General features: G+C 31.6%; 1 protein-coding gene and 1 pseudogene across 1 annotated transcript in view; one reads left to right on the top strand and one right to left on the bottom strand.

Annotated features, from left to right (window-relative positions):
* The window catches only part of LOC133188593 (RRP12-like protein), a 387635-nt gene that overhangs the window by 87389 nt on the left and 277360 nt on the right, over nucleotides 1–22886 (bottom strand). The window lies entirely within an intron of this gene.
* LOC133188250 (RRP12-like protein) lies at nucleotides 8983–14759 on the top strand (annotated as a pseudogene).

The raw sequence follows: 22886 nt of genomic DNA on the forward strand, positions 1-22886 counted from the left end.
TTGATGAAAAACAAGTGAAAAAAAAAACATATTAAATAATTAATAATATTTTTTTTTTTCATTTTTGCATTCTCTTAGTTCAAACATCTTCTGTTCGTCTTAATTTTCTGTTCATCCCTCTGGTCGAAATCTTTTGAATGATCGGACGAAGGTCAGAAATAAACTATACTTCTGTATTTATATTTAATTTCTAATTGTGCATTTTCTTCTGTTTAAACATATCTTCTTAATATTAATTTTCTTCTACCGCCTTTCCTTCCGATTTTTCCCCCTCGCTATCTTGTTTTTTTTCCCGTGTTCAGACGAAAGTCAGTTATCAAAATTCTATAGGGACTTTGCCCCTAAATTTGCGCATTTTCTTCCCTCTAAATATATTTTCTTTATCTTAATTTCATTTCGACTGTAATTTATTTTCGTTTCAGTCTTGTTTTTCCATGATTGGACGAATGTCAAGTATTTTAATATTCTGGGGGATTTTTTTTTTTCAATTGCTATATTTAATCACCCATTTAAAGATGTTTACTTTACTACAATTTTTTCTCAGCCGTTCAGTTTTACCATTTTTCATTTTCCCACGTTAGTTATTCCAAGCATTAAAGACATTTCAGAGTCTATATAATGTAACTTTTTCCACGAACAACACATTCCTTTTTATTTTGTTTTTATTCACTTTTCGTTTGGTTTTCCGGCTGTCATTATTATTTCAAAACCTCCGGTAGACAAAATTTTGTGAGTACAAGAGCATGCATGGTCGTATAACCACGCTGTTCATCTTTTAATTTAAATAAAAGTATGTAGTTCTTAACATACCCATATACTGAGTAACTGACATAAAAACCCAATAAGAAACAACTCTACGATTGATGTAGCATGTAAACCACAACTTCACAAATTACTTCGCAAGTTGCCATGGTCACACATTTTAAACACGAGACAACCTTTAGTATATCACCTCCAAGCATTTGCAAATTTCTTAATATTAAAAAGATAGAAGAGAAGTCCAAAAAAAGAAGAAAAGAAAGAGAGAAGAACGTTGATTCTGAAGAGGAGAGTCACCAGAAACACTTCAAATCGCAACCTGAAAGGTGAATCTTTGATTATCTCTACCTTCATTGTTCAAGGATATTTCTATCATTTTTTTAGTCACAATTCGAAAAGCCTTATATTGGTTTACCTCACAATCGCCTTCCTGTACTGCATGTTTATTAATAACAATGACCTTGTCAACAAATACAGCCTATCATTAAGTCAAATGCTGACTAACGTTTTTCATACTAATTGTTAGGCCATTATTTACACACTGAATTATCGACGGATTTTTCCGTTATTTCTCCGATCATGACAAGGAGTACACCGGTCGGCAGAGGATGCTCACTTCTCCATGGCACCTGATCCCACCTCTGATGTTTTTGGAGGTCCGTGTTTGCTCTGCTCCCGATTTGAATCGTTTTAATAGACTTTGAGCTTGAATACTATTCGGTATCTCCACTTTTCATTGTTTATTCTTTTATAAGTGTCATTTTATACACAAGGTACATTGAGTCTGCAACAAAAAGCTGATCCACTGTTGTACTTATTTTAACCTCTGTAGGTTAATTTGATCTCCAGTGATTTATATGAAACATGACGCACTCAGAAACATCATGTGAATGGTCAGGGTTAAAATCTAAGATCTGAATAGAAACTTTTAAAATAAATTTTAGGATATACGCATACACAGGATGGTGAAAAGGTCTAATCCCTTCTGTAGAAAGGGCCTTTTGGTAAATTTTATGTCATTCTAACCTCTTTCCAGTCCAGTCAATACAATGAAAGATATTTGGAAATAACCTCTCTTATCTACAATCTTAAACATACATGTATTTTATTTTCAAAACCCAATGGTTTAAAATGGGTTGGTTGAGAACATCGACCAGTTTTGAAAATGTAATATGTTTAAATGGTTAATTCCCACAATTAAATCGTGATCCTTTTATTAAGTGTATCCTTCCGATGATAGATACACATGATTAAGATATTGTTAATTAATTAGGGAAAGCATTTGCAAATGCATGTGTTAATATTTCGAAAAATATCTTGAAGTCTTGAAAATTTATCCAGGTGATAAAAAATACAGTGTAGATTTACTTTTTCTTTGCCTCTGACAGATCCAGTTTTACCATACACAGTTGTGATGTCTAAAAATTGTAAGTTGCAGTGTGAATAAACTTCTAAGCGACACAGACTCTGACGGGGAAACAAGACCAAAACTGGCCTGGTTACAAGAGGAAGGGGACACTCCACGTCTTCTCCTTGTCATTAACGCGAAAAACGGGAAAATATAGATTATGCAGTGCCTAAATAATGGCCTAACAAATCAACAATTTACAAAACTTTTAATTCAAGGAACAATATGTGAATGCTGAAATAGAATTTTCATCTTTTATTTAATTACCTACGTGAATAAGACACAACTCTAAAATTATTGAAAATAGAAGAAAAACAGCTCGAAGGTGTGTTTCTTTATAAAATATCAAAGTTCACAAAAAAAAACTATGATTTACTTCTACAAATAGGAAAAAAAAATAACATACAATGGGTTTATATATATTGATGGACTAAAAAGAAGGGTGCATACATGTATATATAAGACTAACAAAACATATAACAAGTTTTTTGTTGATCAGATTTTTTGCAATATACTTAGTAATATTTTGAAATAAGTAAATAAATTCAATATCGTATTGTCAAGTTCTTTGTAATTTTAAATTTTTAAAAAACTAAGTTGAAGATATTGTTAACAAATTTGTTCGGTGTTTCTTACAGCTAATAGTTCCTTTCTATCTATTTCCTGAAAAATTCTCATTCAAAGCCAAAATTCAGTTGCTAATTACAATTTTGAAATGTCAATGCCCCCCCAAAAAATTAACAACTAAGAAGTTAATCATTTTTAAGCAACAAAAAAGTTTGTTACTGTGAAATGAATTCGGACAGTTAATTATAGAAGTTTGTTGTTAATTACAAGAATAAAGCCATTCGCTTAATTGACTTCTTTCCATAATACATAAATTCTTATATTATTTTATAGTGACAAACCGAAACGTCAAGGCCATAATTAGAGAAATTAAATAGCCCCCCCCCCCTCGAAAAATCATTGTTGTATTTTCTCTAGTAATGCGTCTTTTGCCTCAGTTTCCAAAAAGTTGTCGATCAATCTAAAAAAAAAAAAAAAAATCAGAGGCAATTAAGTGCGTTTCATTTGACACCAAAGTTCACCCTGTCTCCTTATTTGACATGTCCGTTTTGTGCCTTTTCTTAATCATAATATTGTTTTAAATTACTGCAAGCTTTTTCTTTCTTCATTCTCAGAAATTGATGCTTTAATTTGACGTTTGAAGTCAGCTTGGTATTATCGGATTTGAATGTGGTCATATTTTTAGCTCAAAAATAAACACATGTATGAACTGAAAATACATTATTTATCTGTACTGGCATGAATTAAGTATCTAATGAAATACTTCCTTTAAACTACTAATTTATCCATAATGTCTTTGATTAATGGAGCTTCTTTTTTTCTCCCTTCTTCCTGAACTCAGTGTGTGTGTGTAAAATATAGCAGTTACTACAAGCTCCACCTGTCTATGCTGCTGTCTTTTATAATTTATACATAATGAGCATTTATACTACATCAAAATTATGCATGTAAAATGTTACCAGAATATTAACAATTCATGATATTTCTGAGTTGGGAAAAATTTCAATAAATGTAATATTTGTTTAACAGTCCTTCTCCTAACTAATGGAAACGTCTATGAACTCTGATTTCAGTGCATATCTACATGCATATTATCTTCCGAGCGATGTCCGAATTAGTCATGCATCTGAACGACCGAATACTCAAGTTTACAAAACATACATTCAAAGTAAAGAATAGATTCAAATGTGACAGAGTATAATACCTTTGAGCAGTATTTTATGAGTCTTTTTTAAATTTACTTTTGGACCACATCAAAATATGCATTTTTGGTGAATTTGTTTAAAATATCGTACTCAAGAATATTAATGTTAAAAAAACAACACTTAAAATTTTAAAATACATTAGATAGAGATCTTTTATTTTTGCAAATTTCTACATTTTATTACGAACAACATTGTTCCTTCTTTTCTCTTTTCCTTATTTTGCTTAATTCTGGAACGTCAGGCATTAAAGATTCTGCATATTTTATTCATCATGTACTTTTTTCCATTGAGAACTTTCTTCCTTTTCCACATTTTTTTTCATTTTGAATTGCTCTTCTGAAGTCAACTGTTATATGTTTGACAACAGACATTTATATATTAAAAAGCCTAGATTTGTAATTAAAAGTTTAATGCTAAATATTTTAGACAGATTATTTATTTAGTATTTTCCTAAACAATCTTCTATCTTACCTATTGTGACCTTTTTCTGATATCTTTTTTTCTTTGAAAGTGATTAGAATAATGATTTCATATGATGAAAAACAAATGACAAAAAAAAAAACCGCAACAATAAAAATGTATTAATCCATTTTACAACAAAAATGTTCAGTTTAAGTATTATTTTAGTTTAAAACTTTTTCGCATTTCGTATTTCTTTACCCCTGATATTGACTTTTTTCAGTGATCGGGCAGAGGTCAGAAGTTAAGTTTATTTAGCTTTTTTCCCCCTAATTTTGCATTTTCTTCCGTTTAAACATATTCTTTATCTTAGTATTCTTTCAACCGCCCTTTCTCTGAAAATTTATTTTTTTCCTCTCCATCTTAGTTTTTCCCATAATCAGACGAACGTCAGAAATTAAATATTCGTTAGGGATTTTTTCCTTATAAATTTGCACATTTTTGTCCCTGTAAACATATTTTCGTTGTCTTAATTTTATTTTGACTACAATGTACATGTATTTTCTTTTCACTATCATGGTTTTTCCTTGATCAGACGATTATAAGAAATTAAATACGATTATATATTCTGCAGGATTTTTTCCTAATTGTTACATTCAGTTTTTTTCTTTTAAACATATTTTCTTCATCTTTTCTCCAACAGTTTAGATTTAGCAGACTTCACATTTCCATTTTAGTTTTCACCCAAGCACTAAAGAAATTGTAAATTCTAATATTTTTGCATTTTTTTTCTATGTACACATCATATTCCTTTATTCTAACTTTCATACATTTTCCCTCAGACTGATTTTCTGACAGTTTTTATTTAATTCAATTCTACCTGTATAAAGATAAAATTTTGTGCGTGCATGCATGATTGAATAAAAACCATACTGTTCTTCTTTTAAATTAAATGATTGTAGTCTCTCTTTCTATTCCTCTGATTCAGAAAGAACAATATTTTTGCATTTATTCATTTATTAAATTCATTCATCTAATCTTTGTATTGAAAAAAAAGCAGAAAAACCAGTTGTATTTGCCAACCCCCCCCCCCCCCCTCCCACTGGAAATCCTTGATATTTTTATGATACTTCTACAAAACAATTATCCTTGATATGTAGAGTTTAATATTGATTTCATGTTGCTTATTATCCGATGCGAGACAAATCCATACATTGTAGATGTAAGGTGTAAATCACTATGTCACACATTATTTTTCAAGTTGCTATGACCAAACCTTATGGTATGAAACATTCGAATGAATTTAAAGAAGATTCAGGAGAGGGGCACAAAAAAAGAAAGCGAGAGACAGTGATTCTGAAGAGTAGAATGACCAGGACCTAATAAGAGCATGTCGAAAGAGCGGCCGATTTGTTAATGTTAGAAAGTACACATTGGGGAAATGAGAAGTTATTTCTTAACTAGTTCGGTAAATAATTTGTTAATGATAACATTTGTAACAATTATGAGTAAAATATTTGAAAAACTTGCTTTTAACTGTTAGTATTGTGTTAGTATTGTGTTTCAATTTTATTTTCATTTCTCTTCAGGCTATTATTAATGAATAATTTTATTTAAAAGGGGGGGGGGTTACAAACATGGGAATGTCTAAGAAATGAGTGCAAATTGCTCTGAATTTTGGAAAACTAATTAAAGCGGCATGGATGGAGCTTTTTGTTTTGCCATTAGTCCAGATAAAATGGCTAGAGATAATGTCACCTTTGTGTTTTTAGTTCGGCGAAGTTCAATTACATTATTAGACTATTCTAACTGACATATTTTTTTTTCAGATCTATCAATTATCAATAGCCAATCTTAGAGACAGCCCCCGGTCTCCTTATAAAGCGGAGTTAGACCATGCTGTCGGTGCTGCTATTAAGTATCTAGGGCCTCGGCAGGTTTTAATTTTAGAAGCTGTGCCTCTGAACATTATTGGAGATGAGTAAGGCTTTTTAGATTACACAGGAATAACAAATGCACTTTTTTTTCCTTTTGCTCCAGATACAAAGATTTATATTTTAGAGTCAGTGGTCTTGAAAGTTTCAAAAAAAACTTTACAATATGTTTTTGCGGACATTTAGAAAATGAAATATGTAAATAATTTAATTATTGAGATCTGTAATATTATAGGTCTTGGGAAATAATTTTGTTGTATGATTTTTAAACAGATAAATTTATAATAAGTTATCATAAGTTACGTGACAGTATATGTTTGGTTTTATGTACTGTGTATTTTTTTTCTAAATTCTTTTTTTAAATCAAGTAGTGACTATAGTTTTCAACGGAGCTGGTTGCTTCCCGTCATCAGAGACAATGTGTGCAATACAGAGTTAGGGTTCTTTACAACCTATTTCTTTCTTGCTGCAAAACTTCGACAGAGAAGTAATAAAAAATCTCAACTGTTTAACTCCATCTAGAATAAAAATCATTGCATCTGTTGAATACTTAAGTATATTTCTGGTACATTTGTAGGAATCCTTCTTAATATGTGCATGTATGATATTAATGAGTTTTGAAAGATTGACGTTCATGTAAAACAGACATATTATAGGAAACAGAGCATTAAAAATAGTAAAAATGATCACCAAAAATGATGAACTCTATTATTTAGAAGTTCTTTATGAGTTCTAAAATGAATTTTTAAAAAAAAAACATGCTGCTTAATTTAGTGAGAGTATATACCCCTCTTATCGGTTACTTTCATATATACACATACTATATCATTCTGTAAAATCACCAAAAAACAGTTTAATTATAATTGTAGATATTGCTTTCACTTTAACAGCTCTGGAGGCAGAGTCTACTGTTAACCAGGTTGATTGTAAATCGTTCGACACCCTTCAGCGACAGATCTGGTCTCTGTTGACAGGGTTCTGTACCCAGCCAACAGATCTCACTCAGGTAATAATCCTCAAGTGACTTTGCATGTTCTATATATTGTTTTATAAATCTGTCTCATTGTTGTCCATATCTTTTGCAAAAACACAGGGATATTAATTTTTTTAGTCTCATTAATCTGTCTGTCTCGTATCAATCACAAAAAAATCTTTTACATTGGTCATAACTTTTGAATGAGAGGAGAAGGGGCTTTCATATTTTACATGTGCATTACCTATGTCATGACCTTTCAGAAGGTACTATGATCATTTCTAATTCCATGACCTTGAAGTTTGATTTTTTTTTAAATTAACTTTGGTACTAACTTTTGAATGAATGAAGATAGGAATTTCATAATTCCCAACATGTTTATTATCTGTGAAAGACCTTTCCAAATGTTCTATGTTGAATTTTTTGAACTTCACCAGGAAGCTTAAATGAGTTCCTTACCTAGATATTTTCCACTTTACAACTTCAGTAATTGTATGCATATTATGTAATACTTTACCGCAAGTCTACAAAACTTAGTATGAGTACATGTAGTAAGTAATGAAAATAATTCATAATACTGGTAGGACTCTGAAGTAAAGTGTTGATTATTCATAAACTAGACCCAAAATCAAAAATGAATTTAGCATTCGATATTAGCTATTGACTTATTAGATTTCAAGATCGGCGTTTAATATTTTTATCAGTCATTCAAAGGAATCTGTAAAATTCTTGCCATCAGTGACCAAGATCTTAGAACTGAGGTCACGCCTCCAGAAACTCTTCAACAAGCGTAACGAAGAGAGTAAGTTATCTCACAGTTAACTGTACACTTAACAGCAACAGCAAAGAAGAGAATAAGTTTTCAATAGTTTAGTGAACTTAGCAAAGGCAAGATAGAAGAGGTAATTGTACAAAATGTGAAACAGATTTACATTCTTGATTGTCCTTTTGAAATGGAAAGGTTTCCTTATAAGTGCACAATTATAGTATAAACATAAAGGTGATTGTTTAGTAGGAGGTCATGACATGCAATACAAATGCACTTGTAAACATTTTGCTATTATGCCAGTGATATCCAAACTACAAAGGTATTTTTATTTCTGTGGTTACAGAAAAGAGTAAGTTAGTGGTGGCCAGACTTGCCAAGAATTTCCTCCCCATTCTGTTCAAACTGTTCACAACAGAGCCAGAAAATGCCAAAAGCACCACTAGACTGGCTGTCCTAGAAACCATCAAAACCTACCTACAGAGAGCAGACACTGCAATTGGTGATGCCTTCTTACATGTACAACTACACATGGTAAAAAAGGAAATGTTGGTTTGAAATTCTAGGATATGTTACAGTTACAGTACGAGATAATTAAGTTTGACTGTATAGCAGTTTTATACAATCAAGTGATGTACATGAAATGTCATCTGTTTTCTTCTATGAATACTTGTCCTCTCTTACAGTTGATCAATTAATTCTGTGATAAATGTAAAAAGAAAATTCATGAAGAGGGTGTTTCACCATTAAAAAGGCAAATGTTGATCAAATAAATGGTTAATACAAAATAGAATTAAATTTGCTTATTTCTAGTCTCAGGATTTGAGTAAGTGTCATATAGAGATAATTGTTGAAATCTTTCATACATGCTCTGATAGATCTCTGTGTGTAATACAAATTAAAAGGATGATTTTTAAATTTTCAGCCTCGGCTCTGTTGTTTAATCAACATCTTCAAACTACTGAAGGAGGAGAAAGATTTCCTGTTGGCAGTTGTACCAGAAGTAAAAGTTAGATATATTCAAAAGTCTAAGGGGGATAAACTTCTCTAAAAGAAAATTTTGTCTAAAACTTAAATAATAAAAAATAAAGTCATTTATTCACCTTTCATACCATAAATATAAACAGTTGTTATATATACCCTTGTTACATGTATTATAATAAAACTTCTACTTTTGCCTGATTTTGTTTGCATTTTAATTTCACGCATTGATCTAAGTGATAATTTGTGATTTTATGCTCAAGATTTTCTCTTTCATCCAGGCAATTTTATGTACCAAGGAGATGGGAGAAAAGGCCCGATCAGAATCCTACCAACTACTGGTGGAAATGGGCCATGCCAAGATGAGATGGAATAAAAATGAAAATGGTCGCTCAAAATTGATATGCTTTTGCACATGATAATAATGAATAATGAGCAGTGTTCAAATTTGTCAAGAATACAAATGTGGACGGAGGAGGGGGGGGGGGGATTTATGAGTTCTAATTATTGTTATTTGTGTAGTATGCATGATAAGATTTTTTTTACACGTCTAATAAATGATAAATTTCTTGCATACATTTAGATGTTATTGATTAACAAGAGAGCCAACATTAACATTACAACTTTCTTCATATTAACATTCCTTTGCTTACAGAGGCATTAGAGGACTACTTCCAAATGGTGATGGCGGGACTTGGGGGTTCCCCACAGATGGTCAGCTCTACTCTACTGGCCCTGACCAGGAAACTCTATGAGTTCAAATGTCAGTTTACCAGCTGGTGATATATTGGCATTGATATAGAAGCTGATTATAAAAATATATATATATATAAAGAAAGAAGGCTTATAGTATATGGCTATTTTCTTATATTGTGTTTTTGAATCTAGTACATGGAATTCCTATTTTTGGCATGACTTTTTGCACTGATTCATAAATACTTGTGAAATTTGATTTTAGAGGAGAATATTATTTTACTTGAAAAAAAACTGGCAGTACCTATTCCAAATTATGCGAAGTAATCTCTAACCTACAATGTATGTCTGTGCTAAATTTAAAAATACGCTAAAATGAGTACACATAAAGTATAGTGCATATTCATGTAATTTACATGTGATTGTCTAACAAGTACTTAAGAACGACAATTTAAATGAACATTAATTATATTATTACACAGAGTCCATCAGCACACCTTTGTTAGAGACCATTGTGGAGCAGTTGTGTTTACTCCTGACATCAAAGACAAGGGAAGTGGTTAAGGCGGCTCTGGGCTTCATGAAGGTTCTGTTATCTGCCTACCCCGACACAGTGCTGGCTCCGCACTTAAAGCAGATTGTAAGTAAATGTGATACTCAGAGAAACAATGAAAATCATTGCTTTAGGTGTACGCTACTCATACTGAAATTATTAATTGTTTAGAAGTTTTAACAAACTAAATAATGCATATACTGAAGTATGAAAGTATTTTTATTATGATATACACTGTTCATACATTGTTGTACTACATGTAGCATTCCTACTTTATCAATTTTATTTTTCATTAACTTTATTATCAAATATTAAATAAATGATTTTTTAAAAATATATTGATAAGATTGTCCAATGTAGTTATGTAAGGTTATGAAAATCAATATGTACACTGTAACTTTAAACACTGAATAAGTGTTTATTTTAGATGTCCAGTCTTGTTTCTCAAAAGGAGGACTGCAAGCATCATTTTAGGTTCAAGACCAAAGAAATCTATGCTAAAGTCATCAAGAAGTTTGGGTAAAACTTTCAAATTTTTTCCCCACTTATGGTTAGTTCACCTGAACCATTTGCAAAGACTCAAGTGAGCTTTTCTGATCAAAATTTGTTCTCTGTCAGCATTTTGAAGTTCATCAACTTTTCACATTTGCATCTTTTGCTCTTGAACCATTGGACCAACTTCCACCAAATTTTGCACAAAATGTCCTTTAGGGGATGGAAGTTCATTTTTTTTTTCGAATGAAGAGTCATGCCCCCTTCCAAAGAAGATAATCAGGAAAATGCAAAAATAAGTTGACTTTGTCTTCTTACTACTACTTTTATCACCTAAAAACTAAGGACTCATGATGGGTAAAACTAATTGATAGGAATTCTTTTCCACTAAAAAGAAACTCAGGGATAGGATGGGGCTAAATTCAGCAATAGAATTTTAGATAAATCTTGTATACAAGAAGAATAGTCTTTTAATAATCTTCCCTAGAACAGTAAAGCCATGTTGACCATGTTGATATAAAAGCATCGCAATGTTGTGTGGAATTCAAGTTTCTTTAACCATGTTAACCCCTTACTGGGTTGGTCCACGATATAGATTTCACGACAATGTATTCTCATGGATATAAGGAAGGAAATATTCTTTTAAAAAAATCTGCCGAAGAAGTACAGCAGGGTCATGGCATCCCAGACTATGGGCCTCTTGTTCAAAGACATGAAGACAACTAGTTCTCTTCATTTAAACTAGGGATGTCAAAATATTTATTTCCCTTAGTCGATTAATAGATTGCCGTATTCAAACGATAGTCGAATATTCAGAACATTTTCTGAAAATAAAATTTTATTTGAACCTTCACTGATACATAATGTATTTATAACTCAAAAAACCCTTTTACTTCTATTTATATGAAATGGATTTAGAAACCTAATTCTCCAGAATGTATGATTTCCCTTCCAATTGAATTCATAATTCGGTCTGTACATGCAGTTATTTTTTAGTAACATTAAAAATTGCCAGCCGATATTTTTTTTAAAGCTTGTTACGTAATAAATTGGGGGAGGGGGGAATCTCACACTATCTACATGTCAGGTGCCTGTGAAATTGTTAAACAGTTAGAAACTGATAATTCAATTATTGATTACTCCTGCTATCAAAATGGCCTTATACAGTTTAAAATGTAAATTAATTGTTTTAATATTTATCGAAGTGTCCAAACATGTCACAGCTATGGTTTGTTCCGTGCATTTGAGCAATCTTAAAAATAAAAGATAATTGATACATGGTATAAGATCAAGACCAATTAATAACTTTACAAACAAAGCCCAGTATATTGGTGGGTAATTTATGACAAAAACAACTCAGGTAGTTACTGACAAATAATTATCGCAATAATGCAACACTTACAATTATTGAGCTTTCTATATGTGCATGGAAAGGAGATGCTGAGGAAAATCATCTTATCGACTGTCTCTGAATTATAATAAAATTCGAATGTCATTTCATTATTCGATCAATGGTCCATCCGACTGATAGTCGAATAGTCAACTATTCGTTGACATCCCTAATTTAAACTCATGCATATACAAATCAAAATCATCTCCACATCTCCATTCATAAATCTACACACACAAACACACAAAATATAGCTGCATAATTGCTTGATAATTGCCATGTCACATGTTAACTTTTTCTTATTTTAGATACGAGACAATCTTTGGTATATCACCTCCGAGTATTCAAAAGGTTCTTGTGAACATAAAGAAGACTCAGGAGAGGGCTAAGAAGAAGGAGAGAGACAGTGATTCTGAAGAAGAGAGACTGATTGATTGATTGTTTGTATGTTGTTTAACGTCCCTCTCGAGAATTTTTCACTCATATGGAGACGCCACCACTTGCCGGTGGAGAGCTGCAAATTTTGTCCTATACTCGGCACTTACGGCCATAGAGCAGTGAGGGATCTTTTTCGTGCCAGCACCTACTGCGACACGGGACCTCGGTTTATACGGTCTCATCCGAAGGACCGGTCTCCACGTCCAACAGTGGGATTCGAACCCGCGACGTAAGGATCAACTCCTTACTTCGCAACTGATCTCAACCTGAAAGGTGAATCTCTGAACACATTGATCCCTATTTCTTTTAATCTATTTATAGTCATAGTATCAGCAGCTGGTTAATTGTCTTTAATTGTGTCACATTTTATCTTGAATGTGTTTGCTGCATGTACATGTGAGTATGTTAGGCTTGCTGCTGAAGAAGAAGGTACGGTTTGGGCTTTATAGTGCCCTAAAAATTAAATGTTTGCAAAAAGTTTTGGAATTGGCATAAATGTAAGTTTAGTATTTGAATGTAATAAATCGTGAAAGAATACAGCATGAAGGAGGACCATTCTGGAAATATGAGGTCATTAATTTGGTACATGTACATTTCTAAGTTTTTAACAGAAAAAAGCCTCAAAATGACACATTTCTGAGGTTATTTTCCTTAAGAAAATAGTGTCCACACCCGTCACGCCCACTGCAATTTTTAGATATCTTGTGAAAAATCCTTGAAAAAATCATATTTCTAAAAATTTTTGTGGGCAATGCTTGTGCTCTATATTGTCTGAGAGTAAATCCCACTGAAAATTGAAAATACGGGAAAATGCACAAGTTCACGACGTCATAATTAGCCTCTAAGAGGTCATATGAGAAAAAAAATTTGTATGTTTTCACTGCATATAATTTTAATGACTCAGAAAGCAGTTTAACTTTCTTACATCACTTTCATATTTCAGAAAAATTCAGGGTCAGATTTGTACTAAAATCGTACCTTGTTCTTAACATACCAATTTTCATACCAGCCTTGGTTTCTCTGTATTCAGATTATCTTGCTTATCCTCATCAATGATTCTAATTATTTGGACAGATGTGAATTTCATATTTAACTCAACTACAAAAACCTCTGTTTGTCTGTGTGTCTTTGAACTTCGACGTTTTCAATTTCTCCAGGACCATTATGCCAATTTCAACCAAACTTAACAGAAGCGTTCTTGGGTAAAATGTGCATTAAGTTACACAATAGTCCACACTCTGCAAAACAAAAAAAAAATAAAGTTGTACCCATGCTGGTCTACCCAAAGATCAGAAGGGAAAGAAAGTTTCTTACCTGTATATTACATGTACCAAACTTTCGGACATACTGTGATTAATCACTTGATTTTTCACTGTTTTTTTTTTATTTATGTATAGCCCCATCGTTGGTCTATAAAAATGCAATGTATAAACAATTTTTGTTGTCAAATGACAATGTTACTAACCAAGAAGTTACAAGGGCTGCTGCTGTGAATAGAACCCCCTTCCCCCGAAATATGGTGGCCATGGGACAAAACTTTTGAAAAGTGTGGACTACTCTCTAGTTATTTCTTTGTATTGTATGCTTCAGTGTGGATGATCTTCTGAGGGATACAGACTCTGAGGAGGAGACCGAAAGAAAACCCAAAAGAAAAACACGGGACAAAACTCAGGCTAAATTGGCCCAGTTACAAGAGGGAGGGGACATTATGGATTTCCTCGACCCAACAGCCTCCATAAAAGTCCTTGGTAATGATATAGATATTTCTGATAAAGTTCATTTTAGTTACAGCTTATTTGTTTTTGATGTTTAGATGTAAAATTTCACTTCATTGGCAGGTCGTCTATAATTTGATAACATTGAAGTCAGAGCTATGATTTTAAAATGTAAAAAAAAAAAAGTTGCAATGATGGTTACATCTTCCTCAGTAGTAGAATTTTATCTAATGTAAAAGATAATCAGAAGATCATGTAGCAAAACAAGTCAATATACTGGTCTAACATACATGTACATCATTGTTTTCTGTATGATTTCTCTTTGCTACAAAACCAAAAGAAAAGAAAGATGTGAAGAAGACGGCTTCTGATGGACGTCTGATTATAACAGAGTCCAGTGATGAGGAAGGTACGAAGTTAAAAATTATGTGCTGCCCAATCACTAGAGAAAATCAGACCTGTGTTTATAATAACATTCAGTACTGAGAAAGGTGCAATATTTACTAAGCAAGGTAAAGGGGGAAAATGAGTTTAAATACAGTATCTGTGTTCGAAAACATTGATGGCTTCCATTGAAGCCAAACTTGCCACAAAGCATCCTTGCACAAAGGAAATTCAGATTTATTCAAATGATGGACCACACTCTTTTTTAAGAGGAGACAATGAGGAAGTAGTAAAACTTTAGCGGCATCTTTCAGAAGTCTACTTCTCCAGAACCACTGGACCATAAGGTATTCAAACCATTTCCTGAGGGAGTACGGCACAATAATTGGGGATCAAAGTTTAACATGGAAATAATTATTATAAGAAAATCTTTGAAAATCTTCTAGAGAACATAAAGGTATTGTGTAGACTTATTCTTATTCAAGCATCCTTTGATATAATGTGGATGCAAGTTTGTTCAAATCATTAATCCCAGGAGTAGAATGAATAACAATAGGGAATCAATTTTACATCGGAAAATAAAGGGGGAAAATCTTTAAAAATTTTTTTTTCCATTAGTAATTTTATTATGCCAGCATCTTCAGGTATTGCAAATTTAAATTTGTTCAAATCATGACCCTTTTAGTTAGGATTAGGCCATAAAAATGGATCAAAGCTTTACATTGATTACATGTAATCTCAAAAATTCCTTTCCAGAACAACCGAAACAAATTCAGTCACATTGATATGCAAGCATTCTTAGTTAGTACAGATTTAAGTTTGTTCAAATCATGGCTTCCACGGGGTAGGATGGGGTACAAAATATAAGGAATATTTTTAATATTTTGTGAATAATGGTGTGTAAATCCAACATACATGTTGTTTTTTTCAAATAGGCATATTTTTTCATTGACATCAAGAAGACTGGAAGACCAGATCCCTATGCTTATCTTCCTCTGAACTTTCAAGCTCTCAACAAAAGGTAAAAAAAAATATAGGAAGACTTCAATATTGTGTGCTAAGAGGTGTGATTAGAATTTAAGGACAGATGATGAAAACAAAAAATTAATAAATGGATTGTTATATATTTTATTGACTTATTTTTGGTTGTTAATAATGCAAATATCAAATTTCTAAAATTTGATGAAATTGGAAACTTTCTATCATGTTAAGAATTTTACCTCTTTGATATCAGTTTTAAAAATCTAAAGAAAAATTCATCACTTTTTAAAACATTTTTAATTATGAAACTTTGAATAAAATACATTAAAACAATGCAGTTAAACTTATTCATTTTACTTACATAAAATGATTTAAGTTGTTTTTAGCTCACCTGAGCTGAAAGCTCAAGTGATTTTTTTCTGATCACATTTTGTCTGTCCGTCTGTAAACTTTTCACATTTTCAACTTCTCAAGAACCAAAGGGCCAATTTCGACCATACTTGCCACAAAGCATTCTTGGGTGAAGGGAATTCAAATTTAGTCAAATGAAGGGTCACACACTCTTTCAAGGGATGATAATTAAGAATTGGTGAAAATTTGGTGTCATCTTTTAAAAATCTTTTTCTCAATAACCATTGGGCCAAAAAAGTTAAAACTTATGTGAAACCTTCCTTACATAGTGTAGATTCAAGTTTGTTCATATCATGACCCCAGGAGGAAGGGTGGGGCCGCAATGGGGGATCAAAGTTTTATATAGGAATAAATTAAATAGGAAAAATCTTTTTAAAATCTTCTTCTCAAGAACAATAGATCCATGATTAGCCATATTGATATGGAATCATCCTCAGGAAGTGTAGATTCAAGTTTGTTATAAGTAAAATTTTTAAAAATCTTCTGATGAAGACAACGACGGATCTATCACTGACCAGAGAGTGTGCATGAAGAAGCACGCCCTCTGGTACATTGTAAGAGAGTATGAATTTCTTTAGAACGACTAGTACTCGTCTAACTATTTTTCCCAGAATTCCAATCTACGCAAGCGCTCCCAACGTAACTAGTCAGCCCGTAGGCTAACTAATAAATTACCAAACAGTGGCATGTCTTAGATATTCTTTAATCTGTAATATTTGGTTATGACATTTGAGAAAGTCAATTGTACATCTTGTGTAATGAAGTATCGCAACTATGTCGCTCCTTAATGACGAAAACGTTTAGCACTTCTCTGGCTTATAGGTTCCGTTGATATTGATTGATTTAGTCAGGCATGCTTTTTGAAAAGCTATAACTTGTCACAAGTAAAATTGATGCAAAGTAACCATCAAATCGGCCGCAAACATGTTTAGCATTTTAAAGTATGTCCATATATGTGAAAGTGTTAAAAAAAATAAATAAACGGTACATTTTTCTTGCAGCACTATAGCTTTACTTTTCTGTGCATTTTTTAAGAATACGTTTTAGACAGTGGCTATTTATAGCCACAGGCTATTGCTGCTGGTCTGGGCGATGAATAAACAACAGTGTAAAATCACGGGGACCCTAGCGGCGATTTTTGCAGAGACAAAATAATGAAAGTGGGGTCGTTTCGATGTTCGAAAATAAAATGTACATGGTTCTCAAGTTATTTCAATGACATTTTGTTGATGGGCGCAAAGTTTAATTCCTGATATTTGCCGTTATAATATTTCTCGCCTCATGAATATTCATTAAATTACGCCGACTTAATGTTAATTAGTACAAAAACTGATTCGTATATAAGGAGTCAATTCGTATGCAAACAACAGAAGTCAATTCGTACATAAAGTTTGCTGAACATGAAACAAATGCAAAAAGGCAGCTCGTACACACGGCCTTTTTTACGTTGTGTAAATGTAAAATTTCAATAAAATTTATTAAAAGTAAAAAAAAATCTGGGGGGAAAATATTTATGGATAATGGTTTCACAGTACACCTTACCATCTTAGGAAATAAAATAATTATTAAACCAACACACTCTCGGCGGTTTCTTCGCTGTTGGATGTGTGACAAACGCTTATTACGAGATGTTCCTAATTTGGTATTCCCTAATTACGAGATACTCCATGCTTGGAAAGCGTCGATCCCCAAATTTCTCCATTTCCGAAAATTCAGTTAACATGATTCGAGGACTGCGTATTTCCTGTTGCAGAACTGCATGAAATTTATTAACGCACAAAATTAAACTAAAATTGTCTCCTTTATTCAAACATATTTTAAAAAAGAATTGAACTAAAGGAATCAGTCTACATAAAAAATTTAGCATGTTTTATTTCAAAAATTTTACGATCAACATTTCGATTGACCAACGCGCGAAGTTAAACAGTTAAACTATGTCTTAGGAAAACATTTACAGGTAATATACAGGTAACATCCTGTGTATATAGGTAGGTATACACAAGCCAGCTTGGTTCCCTCGGGGCTTCACAGCCGTTTCAATTAAGCTCCACCCCACACCAAACTTGCCTGAGGAAAACCGACCGGTTGAAAACCTCGGCCTTTAAATGTTTTACTTAAGACGTTTTGTGGAATTTTTATACAATAATACTTATACAGTTTATTGAAATTTTACGTGTCTTTTGATTATTTGAATTTCTAGTATCTGTTGACGATACTATATTAGAAAAAGATATATTTTCGGAATGGAAATAAAAATCACGTCCTCTTAAAGTTTACATAAAAGAGAGTTGTTGAAGGCAGATACGATGCCATTTTGCAAAGTTTATTACCGTTCTATCTAAAAACAAAAGTCATTGCCTAATTATCTCGGACACAAAAACTACTGAAAGGATGCTAATATATCAAAGCTATAATTATAAGACTGCGACAAACAAAAGTTACCCATATATTTCATTTGTATTTGAAAACTCTATCGTGCCTCGAATAAAATTTATCCTTTAAAAAGTGTAAGAAAAAAGCTACACAAATACATGTACATGAAATATTAGGATTTTCTTGGGAATTCAGTTGACTTAATATAGGGCAGTCTTCTAGATGTGTTTTCAAAACTTCGTATTACGCAATGACAAGCGGGGTCAGTGCATATTAAGATATTAAGAGAAATAGAGGGTGAAAGATATTTTGTTATTCTGTTCTTCTTTTTTTTTCTTTTCGAACAGTATATATATATCAAACAAAAAGGTAAAACTACTGTACAATTCTCGAAGTCTTTCAACCTTATAGAAATAAGTAAATTACTGGAAATTGGCAAAAATGGGGATCCAAAGATAAAGTCTATTTCATTATCTTTCAGCATATGATTTATGTCGCACAATCTACAGTACAACGCCAAAAGTGATTCATCATTTCCCTTTTTACCATGATATATTTTAAGAAAAGTTAGTTTTTGTTTAAAAAAAATATTGTGAGTTCAATTTTATTCCAGATTAGCAAAATTTGATAATTAACCACTGAGTATAAGATTTTAAATTATAAAATCACAATTTCTAACTTCAAAACACCACGATTTCATGACACATTTTGTTGTAAAATTTAACTTTTTCATTTGATACTTGATATCGCTGAAATGCATGCTGATAAGATTATTTTCAAATTATGCGAAGAAAGTACAATGAATTCGGAATTTACTGATACTCGCTCATATCTGCAACTCACAATAGGTTTATTAATTGTTCCTCAAATATCTCAAACAATTTCTGCTAAAAAAATGCACATCTAACTTGGAAGAGCGCCTAAATGGAACCACACATGCATGTATAGAAAGCTATCTTAAAATAAATATGTTCGGTCACCACATGAATATATGGAACCTTTGAGGGAATGGCATTTCCGCGCATTTTTTTTCTTCAAACATTATTTTATAATAAAACTAAATAAATGTAGAAAATTTCATGCAATAAATTGTTTAACAACTTCAATTAATACATGTCCTCATCATACTGACGCAAATATAAAATAACTCATCAAATACATGTATTGTGAAAAATTGCAACAAACTTTCATAATTTCCATATCATTTTAAAGATTCTCATATCATCTTATTTAATTTAATTCATTCATGCCAAAGGCCAGTAATTAGAGCGTTTGCTCTAGAGTCAAGGAGTAAGGAGTCGATCCTTAGGTCGTGGGTTCGAATCCCAGCGGGACGTGGAGACCGGTCCCTCGGATGAGACCGTTAAACTGAGGTCCCGTGTCGCAGTAAGTGCTTGCCAGAAAAAAAGATCCCTCACTGCACAATGGCCCTCAGCGCTGAGTATAGATATAAAATTTGCAGCCAACCAATGGCAATGGTGGCGTCTCATTATGAGTGAAAAATTCCCGAGAGGGACGTTTTAATTAAAACAAATAACAATCAAACAAAATCATCCATGCCACCGTCTATCAGTACTCACAGTACTTTGATATTAATGTTTGATGAATCAATTAATTCATGAATATTGAAAGAGTGATTTTTTTTAAATGACATTTTCAGTCATGCTGGTCTAATTTTAGATCCATTCTGACAATATGTTAGCTACACCTCTCATGCATGTTTTTATCAATCTAATGTTTAATCAAGGGCAGGTAAGCGAAAGTCCTCTTTATTTGGAAAGCAGTAAGGACAAAGAACACAGAATTAGTTAACTATATCACAGTCTAAAATCATTTTGATATTTGTATTTTGTTCCAATTTGACAAAGTTCTTTAATAAATAAACAAAATGAAATTATGTCATCCTTTTTTACGATGAAAGATGACTATAAACTACTTTTATATCAAATAAAATAAATATTTGCGTAACAGAATATTTACATAAAAGATTATGCAATTAAAGTTCTATGGGTTAAGTAATTATTTTTATGCTTATTATAGAGTATACACATGTTTTTGTTCCACTGCACAAGCACGATACAAATGTTCAAATAAATTGGTATTTTAAACCTTTTCAAATATTTCTAATTTTCAGAATGTTGTAGCAAATATGCTATAAGGACATTTTTAAATTTGAAAAGAATATAAAATGATGTTTTAAAAAGTTATTATAATAAAAATCTTCAACGCAAATAATCTGTCGCAGATCAATAAGGATACAATGAAACGTCCGAGTGATACTACTGAGTACATGTATATATATAGAGTATATACATGTAAAGGTAACTCTTTTAATTAGTCCATAGTACAAATACAAGTGCATGAAAATGCATGGGGATTATCTGTATTAGATGACTTAATTGATATAATTTGTGACATAAATGTATATATGCATATGTTGGAGATGCACATTATTCAGATATTTATATTTTATGCTTAATTACATGAAGCATTATTTCGTATATCTTAAAAAATTGTGGAGTAAATTTTTTCCATCCCAGTAAACAACACATAATTTTTTTTATAACATATTCAAAAGATTTTCAAATGCAATTTTTGTCCCTCAGTTTTTATTAACCCCACCCCCTTATTTTCCATTTTCAATTCTAAATTTCCGCCACATTTTCCAATTTCAATTCTGAAATTATGTGAATATATATATAATATATACATGTATATATATATATATATATATATATATATATATATATATATATATATATATATATATATATATATATATATATATATATATATATATATTCTTGCTCAAAACTTTTCAAAAAAATTAACACCAATATAGACTGGAATGCGCATGCGCATTTATATTCCATGTTTGGAAAGGGTTTCTTAAGTTTGTAAACAGCACGATTCAGTCTGATATGGTGGCATGAATGATAACTTTGAATGATAAATTAAAAGCAAACTATCCCTTTTTACAAAAAATCTGATAACTAAGATAAAAATATAACAACTCTGTTATTTTCTTGTTTTATTAAGATATTAAGTTGTTATCTGTCACAAGTATTCAGAATACATTTCAAAGTAATAAAAAATAACATTTATTGGCAACCTGTTATTGCTTTCAGTTGTCAGATAATCGTAAAATTTTTGTCCAATTCATAAGAATGTTTTACTTTAGAGTATTGAAATTTTTTTTAACATCCTTTTTTAAGGAAAAAGCAAAGAATTTGTCTGGTCGACTTACCAACTAGGTGGAGGAAGAAAAGAAAATTGCTAAAAAGGGATTTAAAGGAGAGAAAAAGACTTAAAGTTTATAATATAATGATTTATTGGTAGATTGTTTCCTTGTTTACAATTGTTTTTATAAATTCTCTTATTGAAATAATTTAATTAAATATATACAAATAAATATGTATGTTAACATTAAAATATAAAGCTTGTGGATTTCAGCAAAAATTTTTAATTGATAAAGAGTAATTTCGATGAAAAACATGACGAAATCCACAATTTACCAAAAACATATAAAAACAAAAAATGAATGCTGAATTGGAATATTGACCTTTTTGTTAAATAACAATAAAATAATTTTGATATTGTTAACAATAAAATTAGAATACGGGTTGCAATGTGTTTTTCACATAAAAATCAGAGCAATACCAAAAATAGAATTCAGTCCTGCCTACCCTTCCGCTTTTGGCATATTTTTTCCGCGTTTTATCAATTATGCTGTCATGCCATAAAAATAAATTTTCGCTTTTTTAAAAATATAATGCATGAATTATTGTGTCCATTTTAAATTAGATGACTTCTTAACCTAAACATGCATCGCATTGTAGAGATTTCGAAGAATATCGCGATAAAAAGACACATTTAGACTATGATTATAAGAATAACAATAAGACATCAATGTAGATTTTGAAGATTTACACAGTTACATGTTTCTCTGAAATTACACCAAAATGATGTTTTACATTTAACTTCTGTAAAAGGACAGGCAGATCTAAAAACATACATGTAATGTAAACGAGTACTTTCATGTAATTCTTTGAAGAGAAAAGAAATGTTTCAATGTTTGAGTACATGCAATGGTGTATATGTAATGATTTTGGTAGGTTTATCAATACATTTTTATGCAAAATTCTTTGCATATTTTTTTTTTCTGTCAGCACATTTAATGTTGCAAAATTGACACGGTTTCAGAAATTTTAAGTTCTTAATGTACATTTCCACACAACTCATTTTGTACAAAGTCTATTCTAAATTTTGTAGATTTCTGCAAATTATGAAATGGTTCCTGTCTAAGCGACTCTCGATAAGACTGTAAAGCCCCGTGTAAGTCTCCAACAACCTGCTGACAAATTCCTAGTATCAGCCAGGATATTTGTCGAAATTCTAAAGGCACGTATGATCCATCATCGTAGATCAGCATTGTCTGTAAGTCTGTAAGTGACTGTTTATACT

The sequence above is a fragment of the Saccostrea echinata genome, unplaced genomic scaffold, assembly GCF_033153115.1.
Source record: "Saccostrea echinata isolate AGI-Se365-2 ecotype Australia unplaced genomic scaffold, CSIRO_AGI_Sech_v1 ptg000016l, whole genome shotgun sequence".
NCBI lineage: Eukaryota > Metazoa > Mollusca > Bivalvia > Ostreida > Ostreidae > Saccostrea > Saccostrea echinata.